Raw genomic sequence first — 7,747 nt, forward strand, 5'->3', positions numbered from 1 at the left:
TAAGTAATATATTTACCGTGTTTTATTATTTTGCACGAGTGCGGTAAGTCATAGCTGGGTGCTCACGATTCACGGGTCCAGCGTCGGCGTTGTGGCGCGGCAAGCGTGCACTGGTGCGGTTGAGAGGGAGGGGTGGAAACCGCGTTAAACTCGTCTCCGTAGTTGAGAGGGAGCGGCCAAAGCAATGTACAATCGTCTTTGTAGTGGAGCTGGGAGGGGCAAGGGTAAGGGACGAAGACCGGGGTAACATGTCGGATGCGATCATACCAGCACTAAAGCATCGGATCCCATCAGAACTCCGAGGTTAAGCGTGCTTGGGCGAGAGTAGTACTAGGATGGGTGACCTCCTGGGAAGTCCTCGTGTTGCATTCCCTTTTTAATTTTTTTCGCGCCGCTTGCAAAACAAAACGCACGTGTAAGTAATATATTTACCGTGTTTTATTATTTTGCACTAGTGCGGTAAGTCATAGCTGGGTGCTCACGATTCACGGGTCCAGCGTCGGCGTTGTGGCGCGGCAAGCGTGCACTGGTGCGGTTGAGAGGGATGGATGGAAACCGCGTTAAACTCGTCTCCGTAGTTGAGAGGGAGCGGCCAAAGCAATGTACAATCGTCTTTGTAGTGGAGCTGGGAGGGGCAAGGATAAGGGATGAAGACCGGGGTAACATGTCGGATGCGATCATACCAGCACTAAAGCACCGGATCCCATCAGAACTCCGAGGTTAAGCGTGCTTGGGCGAGAGTAGTACTAGGATGGGTGACCTCCTGGGAAGTCCTCGTGTTGCATTCCCTTTTTAATTTTTTTCGCGCCGCTTGCAAAACAAAACGCACGTGTAAGTAATATATTTACCGTGTTTTATTATTTTGCACTAGTGCGGTATGTCATAGCTGGGTGCTCACGATTCACGGGTCCAGCGTCGGCGTTGTGGCGCGGCAAGCGTGCACTGGTGCGGTTGAGAGGGATGGGTGGAAACCGCGTTAAACTCGTCTCCGTAGTTGAGAGGGAGCGGCCAAAGCAATGTACAATCGTGTTTGTAGTGGAGCTGGGAGGGGCAAGGATAAGGGACGAAGACCGGGGTAACATGTCGGATGCGATCATACCAGCACTAAAGCACCGGATCCCATCAGAACTCCGAAGTTAAGCGTGCTTGGGCGAGAGTAGTACTAGGATGGGTGACCTCCTGGGAAGTCCTCGTGTTGCATTCCCTTTTTAATTTTTTTCGCGCCGCTTGCAAAACAAAACGCACGTGTAAGTAATATATTTACCGTGTTTTATTATTTTGCACGAGTGCGGTAAGTCATAGCTGGGTGCTCACGATTCACGGGTCCAGCGTCGGCGTTGTGGCGCGGCAAGCGTGCACTGGTGCGGTTGAGAGGGAGTGGTGCAAACCGCGTTAAACTCGTCTCCGTAGTTGAGAGGGAGCGGCCAAAGCAATGTACAATCGTCTTTGTAGTGGAGCTGGGAGGGGCAAGGATAAGGGACGAAGACCGGCGTAACATGTCGGATGCGATCATAACAGCACTAAAGCACCGGATCCCATCAGAACTCCGAGGTTAAGCGTGCTTGGGCGAGAGTAGTACTAGGATGGGTGACCTCCTGGGAAGTCCTCTTGTTGCATTCCCTTTTTAATTTTTTTCGCGCCGCTTGCAAAACAAAACGCACGTGTAAGTAATATATTTACCGTGTTTTATTATTTTGCACGAGTGCGGTAAGTCATAGCTGGGTGCTCATGATTCACGGGTCCAGCGTCGGCGTTGTGGCGCGGCAAGCGTGCACTGGTGCGGTTGAGAGGGAGGGGTGGAAACCGCGTTAAACTCGTCTCCGTAGTTGAGAGGGAGCGGCCAAAGCAATGTACAATCGTCTTTGTAGTGGAGCTGGGAGGGGCAAGGATAAGGGACGAAGACCGGGGTAACATGTCGGATGCGATCATACCAGCACTAAAGCACCGGATCCCATCAGAACTCCGAAGTTAAGCGTGCTTGGGCGAGAGTACTACTAGGATGGGTGACCTCCTGGGAAGTCCTCGTGTTGCATTCCCTTTTTAATTTTTTTCGCGCCGCTTGCAAAACAAAACGCACGTGTAAGTAATATATTTACCGTGTTTTATTATTTTGCACGAGTGCGGTAAGTCATAGCTGGGTGCTCACAATTCACGGGTCCAGCGTCGGCGTTGTGGCGCGGCAAGCGTGCACTGGTGCGGTTGAGAGGGAGGGGTGGAAACCGCGTTAAACTCGTCTCCGTAGTTGAGAGGGAGCGGCCAAAGCAATGTACAATCGTCTTTGTAGTGGAGCTGGGAGGGGCCAGGATAAGGGACGAAGACCGGGGTAACATGTCGGATGCGATCATACCAGCACTAAAGCACCGAATCCCATCAGGACTCCGAGGTTAAGCGTGCTTGGGCGAGAGTAGTACTAGGATGGGTGACCTCCTGGGAAGTCCTCGTGTTGCATTCCCTTTTTAATTTTTTTCGCGCCGCTTGCAAAACAAAACGCACGTGTAAGTAATATATTTACCGTGTTTTATTATTTTGCACTAGTGCGGTAAGTCATAGCTGGGTGCTCACGATTCACGGGTCCAGCATCGGCGTTGTGGCGCGGCAAGCGTGCACTGGTGCGGTTGAGAGGGATGGGTGGAAACCGCGTTAAACTCGTCTCCGTAGTTGAGAGGGAGCGGCCAAAGCAATGTACAATCGTCTTTGTAGTGGAGCTGGGAGGGGCAAGGATAAGGGACGAAGACCGGGGTAACATGTCGGATGCGATCATACCAGCACTAAAGCACCGGATTCCATCAGAACTCCGAAGTTAAGCGTGCTTGGGCGAGAGTAGTACTAGGATGGGTGACCTCCTGGGAAGTCCTCGTGTTGCATTCCCTTTTTAATTTTTTTCGCGCCGCTTGCAAAACAAAACGCACGTGTAAGTAATATATTTACCGTGTTTTATTATTTTGCACGAGTGCGGTAAGTCATAGCTGGGTGCTCACGATTCACGGGTCCAGCGTCGGCGTTGTGGCGCGGCAAGCGTGCACTGGTGCGGTTGAGAGGGAGGGGTGGAAACCGCGTTAAACTCGTCTCCGTAGTTGAGAGGGAGCGGCCAAAGCAATGTACAATCGTCTTTGTAGTGGAGCTGGGAGGGGCAAGGATAAGGGACGAAGACCGGGGTAACATGTCGGATGCGATCATACCAGCACTAAAGCACTGGATCCCATCAAAACTCCGAGGTTAAGCGTGCTTGGGCGAGAGTAGTACTAGGATGGGTGACCTCCTGGGAAGTCCTCGTGTTGCATTCCCTTTTTAATTTTTTTCGCGCCGCTTGCAAAACAAAACGCACGTGTAAGTAATATATTTACCGTGTTTTATTATTTTGCACGAGTGCAGTAAGTCATAGCTGGGTGCTCACGATTCACGGGTCCAGCGTCGGCGTTGTGGCGCGGCAAGCGTGCACTGGTGCGGTTGAGAGGGAGGGGTGGAAACCGCGTTAAACTCGTCTCCGTAGTTGAGAGGGAGCGGCCAAAGCAATGTACAATCGTCTTTGTAGTGGAGCTGGGAGGGGCAAGGATAAGGGACGAAGACCGGGGTAACATGTCGGATGCGATCATACCAGCACTAAAGCACCGGATCCCATCAGAACTCCGAGGTTAAGCGTGCTTGGGCGAGAGTAGTACTAGGATGGGTGACCTCCTGGGAAGTCCTTGTGTTGCATTCCCTTTTTAATTTTTTTCGCGCCGCTTGCAAAACAAAACATACGTGTAAGTAATATATTTACCGTGTTTTATTATTTTGCACGAGTGCGGTAAGTCATAGCTGGGTGCTCACGATTCACGGGTCCAGCGTCGGCGTTGTGGCGCGGCAAGCGTGCACTGGTGCGGTTGAGAGGGATGGGTGGAAACCGCGTTAAACTCGTCTCCGTAGTTGAGAGGGAGCGGCCAAAGCAATGTACAATCGTCTTTGTAGTGGAGCTGGGAGGGGCAAGGATAAGGGACGAAGACCGGGGTAACATGTCGGATGCGATCATACCAGCACTAAAGCACCGGATCCCATCAGAACTCCGAAGTTAAGCGTGCTTGGGCGAGAGTAGTACTAGGATGGGTGACCTCCTGGGAAGTCCTCGTGTTGCATTCCCTTTTTAATTTTTTTCACGCCGCTTGCAAAATAAAACGCACGTGTAAGTAATATATTTACCATGTTTTATTATTTTGCACGAGTGCGGTAAGTCATAGCTGGGTGCTCACGATTCACGGGTCCAGCGTCGGCGTTGTGGCGCGGCAAGCGTGCACTGGTGCGGTTGAGAGGGAGGGGTGGAAACCGCGTTAAACTCGTCTCCGTAGTTGAGAGGGAGCGGCCAAAGCAATGTACAATCGTCTTTGTAGTGGAGCTGGGAGGGGCAAGGATAAGGGACGAAGACCGGGGTAACATGTCGGATGCGATCATACCAGCACTAAAGCACCAGATCCCATCAAAACTCCGAGGTTAAGCGTGCTTGGGCGAGAGTAGTACTAGTATGGGTGACCTCCTGGGAAGTCCTCGTGTTGCATTCCCTTTTTAATTTTTTTCGCGCCGCTTGCAAAACAAAACGCACGTGTAAGTAATATATTTACCGTGTTTTATTATTTTGCACGAGTGCGGTAAGTCATAGCTGGGTGCTCACGATTCACGGGTCCAGCGTCGGTGTTGTGGCGCGGCAAGCGTGCACTGGTGCGGTTGAGAGGGAGGGGTGGAAACCGCGTTAAACTCGTCTCCGTAGTTGAGAGGGAGCGGCCAAAGCAATGTACAATCGTCTTTGTAGTGGAGCTGGGAGGGGCAAGGATAAGGGACGAAGACCGGGGTAACATGTCGGATGCGATCATACCAGCACTAAAGCACCAGATCCCATCAGAACTCCGAGGTTAAGCGTGCTTGGGCTATAGTAGTACTAGGATGGGTGACCTCCTGGGAAGTCCTCGTGTTGCATTCCCTTTTTAATTTTTTTCGCGCCGCTTGCAAAACAAAACGCACGTGTAAGTAATATATTTACCGTGTTTTATTATTTTGCACGAGTGCGGTAAGTCATAGCTGGGTGCTCACGATTCACGGGTCCAGCGTCGGCGTTGTGGCGCGGCAAGCGTGCACTGGTGCGGTTGAGAGGGAGGGGTGGAAACCGCGTTAAACTCGTCTCCGTAGTTGAGAGGGAGCGGCCAAAGCAATGTACAATCGTCTTTGTAGTGGAGCTGGGAGGGGCAAGGATAAGGGACGAAGACCGGCGTAACATGTCGGATGCGATCATACCAGCACTAAAGCACCGGATCCCATCAGAACTCCGAGGTTAAGCGTGCTTGGGCGAGAGTAGTACTAGGATGGGTGACCTCCTGGGAAGTCCTCGTGTTGCATTCCCTTTTTAATTTTTTTCGCGCCGCTTGCAAAACAAAACGCACGTGTAAGTAATATATTTACCGTGTTTTATTATTTTGCACGAGTGCGGTAAGTCATAGCTGGGTGCTCACGATTCACGGGTCCAGCGTCGGCGTTGTGACGCGGCAAGCGTGCACTGGTGCGGTTGAGAGGGAGGGGTGGAAACCGCGTTAAACTCGTCTCCGTAGTTGAGAGGGAGCGGCCAAAGCAATGTACAATCGTCTTTGTAGTGGAGCTGGGAGGGGCAAGGATAAGGGACGAAGACCGGGGTAACATGTCGGATGCGATCATACCAGCACTAAAGCACCGGATCCCATCAGAACTCCGAGGTTAAGCGTGCTTGGGCGAGAGTAGTACTAGGATGGGTGACCTCCTGGGAAGTCCTCGTGTTGCATACCCTTTTTAATTTTTTTCGCGCCGCTTGCAAAACAAAACATACGTGTAAGTAATATATTTACCGTGTTTTATTATTTTGCACGAGTGCGGTAAGTCATAGCTGGGTGCTCACGATTCACGGGTCCAGCGTCGGCGTTGTGGCGCGGCAAGTGTGCACTGGTGCGGTTGAGAGGGAGGGGTGGAAACCGCGTTAAACTCGTCTCCGTAGTTGAGAGGGAGCGGCCAAAGCAATGTACAATCGTCTTTGTAGTGGAGCTGGGAGGGGCAAGGATAAGGGACGAAGACCGGGGTAACATGTCGGATGCGATCATACCAGCACTAAAGCACCAGATCCCATCAGAACTCCGAAGTTAAGCGTGCTTGGGCGAGAGTAGTACTAGGATGGGTGACCTCCTGGGAAGTCCTCGTGTTGCATTCCTTTTTTAATTTTTTTCGCGCCGCTTGCAAAAAAAAACGCACGTGTAAGTAATATATTTACCGTGTTTTATTATTTTGCACGAGTGCGGTAAGTCATAGCTGGGTGCTCACGATTCACGGGTCCAGCGTCGGCGTTGTGGCGCGGCAAGCGTGCACTGGTGCGGTTGAGAGGGAGGGGTGGAAACCGCGTTAAACTCATCTCCGTAGTTGAGAGGGAGCGACCAAAGCAATGTACAATCGTCTTTGTAGTGAAGCTGGGAGGGGCAAGGATAAGGGACGAAGACCGGGGTAACATGTCGGATGCGATCATACCAGCACTAAAGCACCGGATCCCATCAGAACTCCGAAGTTAAGCGTGCTTGGGCGATAGTAGTACTAGGATGGGTGACCTCCTGGGAAGTCCTCGTGTTGCATTCCCTTTTTAATTTTTTTCGGGCCGCTTGCAAAACAAAACGCACGTGTAAGTAATATATTTACCGTGTTTTATTATTTTGCACGAGTGCGGTAAGTCATAGCTGGGTGCTCACGATTCACGGGTCCAGCGTCGGCGTTGTGGCGCGGCAAGCGTGCACTGGTGCGGTTGAGAGGGAGGGGTGGAAACCGCGTTAAACTCGTCTCCGTAGTTGAGAGGGAGCGGCCAAAGCAATGTACAATCGTCTTTGTAGTGGAGCTGGGAGGGGCAAGGATAAGGGACGAAGACCGGGGTAACATGTCGGATGCGATCATACCAGCACTAAAGCACCGGATCCCATCAGAACTCCGAGGTTAAGCGTGCTTGGGCGAGAGTAGTACTAGGATGGGTGACCTACTGGGAAGTCCTCGTGTTGCATTCCCTTTTTAATTTTTTTCGCGCCGCTTGCAAAACAAAACGCACGTGTAAGTAATATATTTACCGTGTTTTATTATTTTGCACGAGTGCGGTAAGTCATAGCTGGGTGCTCACGATTCACGGGTCCAGCGTCGGCGTTGTGGCGCGGCAAGCGTGCACTGGTGCGGTTGAGAGGGAGGGGTGGAAACCGCGTTAAACTCGTCTCCGTAGTTGAGAGGGAGCGGCCAAAGCAACGTACAATCGTCTTTGTAGTGAAGCTGGGAGGGGCAAGGATAAGGGACGAAGACCGGGGTAACATGTCGTATGCGATCATACCAGCACTAAAGTACCGGATCCCATCAGAACTCCGAAGTTAAGCGTGCTTGGGCGAGAGTAGTACTAGGATGGGTGACCTCCTGGGAAGTCCTCGTGTTGCATTCCCTTTTTAATTTTTTTCGCGCCGCTTGCAAAACAAAACGCACGTGTAAGTAATATATTTACCGTGTTTTATTATTTTGCACGAGTGCGGTAAGTCATAGCTGGGTGCTCACGATTCACGGGTCCAGCGTCGGCGTTGTGGCGCGGCAAGCGTGCACTGGTGCGGTTGAGAGGGAGGGGTGGAAACCGCGTTAAACTCGTCTCCGTAGTTGAGAGGGAGCGGCCAAAGCAATGTACAATCGTCTTTGTAGTGGAGCTGGGAGGGGCAAGGATAAGGGACGAAGACCGGGGTAACATGTCGGATGC

The 7,747-nt window shown here is 51.8% G+C and overlaps 18 non-coding genes across 18 annotated transcripts; all 18 read left to right on the top strand.

Annotated features, from left to right (window-relative positions):
* The first annotated feature begins 253 nt into the window (after positions 1-253).
* Positions 254-372, top strand: LOC119344036. The gene has a single exon (XR_005166418.1). It is a non-coding gene; the product is annotated as a 5S ribosomal RNA (ribosomal RNA).
* Positions 373-669: 297 nt separating this feature from the next.
* LOC119344029 lies at positions 670-788 on the top strand. The gene has a single exon (XR_005166411.1). It is a non-coding gene; the product is annotated as a 5S ribosomal RNA (ribosomal RNA).
* A 297-nt stretch (positions 789-1,085) lies between these two features.
* On the top strand, positions 1,086-1,204 carry LOC119344028. Its single transcript, XR_005166410.1, has one exon. It is a non-coding gene; the product is annotated as a 5S ribosomal RNA (ribosomal RNA).
* A 297-nt stretch (positions 1,205-1,501) lies between these two features.
* LOC119344041 lies at positions 1,502-1,620 on the top strand. The gene has a single exon (XR_005166423.1). It is a non-coding gene; the product is annotated as a 5S ribosomal RNA (ribosomal RNA).
* A 297-nt stretch (positions 1,621-1,917) lies between these two features.
* On the top strand, positions 1,918-2,036 carry LOC119344031. The gene has a single exon (XR_005166413.1). It is a non-coding gene; the product is annotated as a 5S ribosomal RNA (ribosomal RNA).
* Positions 2,037-2,333: 297 nt separating this feature from the next.
* Positions 2,334-2,452, top strand: LOC119344038. The gene has a single exon (XR_005166420.1). It is a non-coding gene; the product is annotated as a 5S ribosomal RNA (ribosomal RNA).
* Positions 2,453-2,749: 297 nt separating this feature from the next.
* LOC119344043 lies at positions 2,750-2,868 on the top strand. Its single transcript, XR_005166425.1, has one exon. It is a non-coding gene; the product is annotated as a 5S ribosomal RNA (ribosomal RNA).
* Positions 2,869-3,165: 297 nt separating this feature from the next.
* Positions 3,166-3,284, top strand: LOC119344037. The gene has a single exon (XR_005166419.1). It is a non-coding gene; the product is annotated as a 5S ribosomal RNA (ribosomal RNA).
* A 297-nt stretch (positions 3,285-3,581) lies between these two features.
* Positions 3,582-3,700, top strand: LOC119344032. Its single transcript, XR_005166414.1, has one exon. It is a non-coding gene; the product is annotated as a 5S ribosomal RNA (ribosomal RNA).
* A 297-nt stretch (positions 3,701-3,997) lies between these two features.
* LOC119344039 lies at positions 3,998-4,116 on the top strand. Its single transcript, XR_005166421.1, has one exon. It is a non-coding gene; the product is annotated as a 5S ribosomal RNA (ribosomal RNA).
* A 297-nt stretch (positions 4,117-4,413) lies between these two features.
* LOC119344040 lies at positions 4,414-4,532 on the top strand. Its single transcript, XR_005166422.1, has one exon. It is a non-coding gene; the product is annotated as a 5S ribosomal RNA (ribosomal RNA).
* Positions 4,533-4,829: 297 nt separating this feature from the next.
* On the top strand, positions 4,830-4,948 carry LOC119344042. Its single transcript, XR_005166424.1, has one exon. It is a non-coding gene; the product is annotated as a 5S ribosomal RNA (ribosomal RNA).
* A 297-nt stretch (positions 4,949-5,245) lies between these two features.
* On the top strand, positions 5,246-5,364 carry LOC119344030. The gene has a single exon (XR_005166412.1). It is a non-coding gene; the product is annotated as a 5S ribosomal RNA (ribosomal RNA).
* Positions 5,365-5,661: 297 nt separating this feature from the next.
* On the top strand, positions 5,662-5,780 carry LOC119344034. The gene has a single exon (XR_005166416.1). It is a non-coding gene; the product is annotated as a 5S ribosomal RNA (ribosomal RNA).
* Positions 5,781-6,077: 297 nt separating this feature from the next.
* Positions 6,078-6,196, top strand: LOC119344044. The gene has a single exon (XR_005166426.1). It is a non-coding gene; the product is annotated as a 5S ribosomal RNA (ribosomal RNA).
* A 297-nt stretch (positions 6,197-6,493) lies between these two features.
* Positions 6,494-6,612, top strand: LOC119344033. Its single transcript, XR_005166415.1, has one exon. It is a non-coding gene; the product is annotated as a 5S ribosomal RNA (ribosomal RNA).
* A 297-nt stretch (positions 6,613-6,909) lies between these two features.
* LOC119344035 lies at positions 6,910-7,028 on the top strand. Its single transcript, XR_005166417.1, has one exon. It is a non-coding gene; the product is annotated as a 5S ribosomal RNA (ribosomal RNA).
* Positions 7,029-7,325: 297 nt separating this feature from the next.
* LOC119344045 lies at positions 7,326-7,444 on the top strand. The gene has a single exon (XR_005166427.1). It is a non-coding gene; the product is annotated as a 5S ribosomal RNA (ribosomal RNA).
* The last annotated feature ends 303 nt before the right edge of the window (positions 7,445-7,747 follow it).

The sequence above is a fragment of the Triticum dicoccoides genome, unplaced genomic scaffold (genome assembly GCF_002162155.2).
Source record: "Triticum dicoccoides isolate Atlit2015 ecotype Zavitan unplaced genomic scaffold, WEW_v2.0 scaffold15102, whole genome shotgun sequence".
NCBI classification, from domain to species: Eukaryota; Viridiplantae; Streptophyta; class Magnoliopsida; order Poales; family Poaceae; genus Triticum; species Triticum dicoccoides.